This window comes from Pseudochaenichthys georgianus, chromosome 15 (genome assembly GCF_902827115.2).
Source record: "Pseudochaenichthys georgianus chromosome 15, fPseGeo1.2, whole genome shotgun sequence".
Lineage (NCBI taxonomy): Eukaryota > Metazoa > Chordata > Actinopteri > Perciformes > Channichthyidae > Pseudochaenichthys > Pseudochaenichthys georgianus.
Window position 1 is genome coordinate 20,042,693 of NC_047517.1, and position 2,970 is coordinate 20,045,662.

Genomic DNA, 2,970 nt, shown 5'->3' on the forward strand with positions numbered 1-2,970 from the left:
GAAGCTCGTCACGTGCCTCAAAGGTTGAGAAGGAGGGGCCGTTAGTCACATGCCTCTGCCTCAAAGGTTGAGAAGGAGGGGCCGTTAGTCACGTGCCTCAAAGGTTGAGAAGGAGGGGCCGTTAGTCAGGAGGGGCCGTTAGTCACATGCCTCTGCCTCAAAGGTTGAGAAGGAGGGGCCGTTAGTCACGTGCCTCAAAGGTTGAGAAGGAGGGGCTTGAGGTACTGCGCACTGCAGTGAGGGGCTTCTCCGCGAATGAGCCGTTTTGTTTTGTTTTTGCGGAGGGATCTAGATCGGCATGAAGGCACATTATGCAATGTGCAATGTGGACATTATCCCGCTTATTACACATGGCCACATTCTCAACAAAGTAACGACATGACTCCCAATATTAATTGAAATGCTTTTATGGATTTAGAAAAAGATTTTATTGATTTAAAAAATAGTTTTATGTATTGATTTAAATTGACATGCATCCGCTAAGAAAAGTAGTCCGTTGTTACTGTTTGAACTAACGTAACAACGGCAGGAACAGCTTCTATAGTGTTTTTGAGGAGCTTTTTGATTACAGATTTGAAAACATCGTTGCTTGCTTTAAAAGTAGCACAATTCATTATGTCAAACCTTGGAAAGTATCTAGATATCCCTGCCCTAATGCCAAAAGTAACTGGCAACTGAATATGTGTCGCCGTTTGATGTCTATGTCTGGACCGTTGCGTAAAAAGGAGGGTTTCTGCCCCATTACTTCTCTTCTTACTTCTATAAGAATAAAACACGGAGGACGGAGATCTCTTTTTGTCCCCCTCTTCTCCCCGCTGCAGCCTAGCAGCTGATCTCAAAGCACGCTCCCCTCTCCTGCAGGGAGAAAAACTATATTTATATACTTTATATAGGTTGATACAGTAGCCCCTTTTTTAAAATAGTTTTTATAGGTGTTGCTATCTGTTTTGTGTAGCGTGGTTCTACAAGCAAGTCAATGCAACCAAGAAGAGCCGGAATTCCCATCACTAGAACGAATGACTTCTTCTGCAAGGATTTATAAAAGCAGCTGGAATCCCTTAAATTGCTATTGGATAAAAAAAGTTAGGAAACGCCCCTATACGATCCGCCCCTATAGAGAGGCGAAGTCACGCCCATCTACTTCCGGCCCATGGGACCCCGGAAGCGAAAAATTAACATTGAATTCAATGGAGAGAGAAAACGTATCTTTTGATCCCGTTTGAATTGTGCCACGAACTACACATATGATGTTTGTCAATCTTAAACAATAAGTTCCATGTCAAAAAAGTCACATTTTGTCGTAAAACTGTTGAAATATAAGACTATGAAAAATACGCGACTACAAAGACTACAAATCCCAAATCCCATTCTGGCTCGCGTAAGTGATGTCACAGGCGATAATGCTCCAAGTGGTTGCGACTCGTAATTAAAGCGAAGAAGAAGATCTCATAACTGATTATTCCCTCCAATAAATAAGAGATTGCTAAAAATAAGTTCACTTTTACAAGATGCCTGTGTGCTTTGTACCAGGTTGTAATCACATAAGTGATCATACTTATAGATCATAGCTCGTTCTATCGCTTCCCGTCTGATGAAAGGACCAGGAGTCGCTGGATCAGAGATCTCAGGTAATACACATGTTGTGCATGGAACACAGTCAAGCTAGCTACATAGCTAGTAGCGAGCACGTTAGTTAGCATCACATTACTTAGCCTTGTCATTTGTATTAGCCTTAACATGAAGTGAACCCAAATGTTAAACAGTAAGAGTAGTCATGATGTTAAGTATTTTGTGAAACATTTGAAGAGGAGCCTATCGCCAGGTGCTAAGGGGGCGGGAGGTAGGCTAACGGCAGATTAGCATCTGCGATCTTTTCTACTTAATGCTATCTGCTCAAATGGTTAACATTGAACATTAAAAGATCAGGCAGTTCAGGGAGAGTCGAAGGAAGGAAGGCAGGCAGGCAGCTTTGCATGACATGTATTTATTTATAGAAGGACCATGCATACAAAAACATTAATCTCAGCAAAGAGAAGAGATGCAATATGCCAGATTATAGCTAATAGCTAATTTCCATCTGTGGTCCATTCTTCTGGACGTGTTTCATTGTGATGATAGTGAGTCAATCTGGTTGTTGGAAAGACAGTAGTTGAGTGATTACTGAGAGAACATTATTAAAAGAGATAATTATTCAAAGTGTTGTTACTTTAAAGTGTTGTTACTGACCTTTTTCTCTTTTATTTCCTTTCCCTCACCTGTAACTGCTGAGACCCTGAGGAACATGCACACTGGACTGACCTGCTCTGGCAACCTGATTTCCACTGTACGTAATAGTATTTGGTTATGGTATATTATTTATATACATCAAAGGCACAATGCACCCCCCAGAGACACACATGTATTGAGTGTGATATTGTGCATAGGTCAAGTGAAATCATCTTTACACACGAGGAAACTGTAGGAGCGGCAACTTGTTTTGAAATTGAATTTTTAATATCCGAAAATGAAGTTGATATGTTTTCTTTATTCTTCTCTCTTCCCAGCTCCATCCATCACCGTGCTCTGTTCCTGAGGGTCCTGCTTGCTAATCAATGCTCATATGTTTTCACACAATTACAAATAAAGTCAATGTATTGTATGACATGAAGTTGTGCTTCATTCGGAGTCAATAATAAATCCATTCTGCCTTCAACTGCACACTGACTGTGGACTGCACTGACATCCATGTAGCTGCCCCCCAGTAAGATGAACCAAGCAAAGAGGGTCAACATCATGCCCAAGGACATCCAGCTGGCCCGCTGCATCCGCGAGAGAGGGCTTAGACTGACCTGAGACCAGCACACCCAAACACAACGGCTCTTTTAAGAGCCACCTACAGTTTCAAAGAGTTGCAATCCTACGTTATTATAATGATTAAACCGGTTCATGTATCACTTAGTTTACTGAACCGTGATGAATGAAAGAAATGAG

The 2,970-nt window shown here is 41.6% G+C and overlaps 1 long non-coding RNA gene across 1 annotated transcript; it reads left to right on the forward strand.

Annotated features, from left to right (window-relative positions):
• Positions 1-1,634: 1,634 nt before the first annotated feature.
• Positions 1,635-2,638, forward strand: LOC139435230 (uncharacterized). Its single transcript, XR_011644514.1, has 2 exons — positions 1,635-2,323; positions 2,544-2,638. It is a non-coding gene; the product is annotated as an uncharacterized lncRNA (long non-coding RNA).
• Positions 2,639-2,970: the final 332 nt, after the last annotated feature.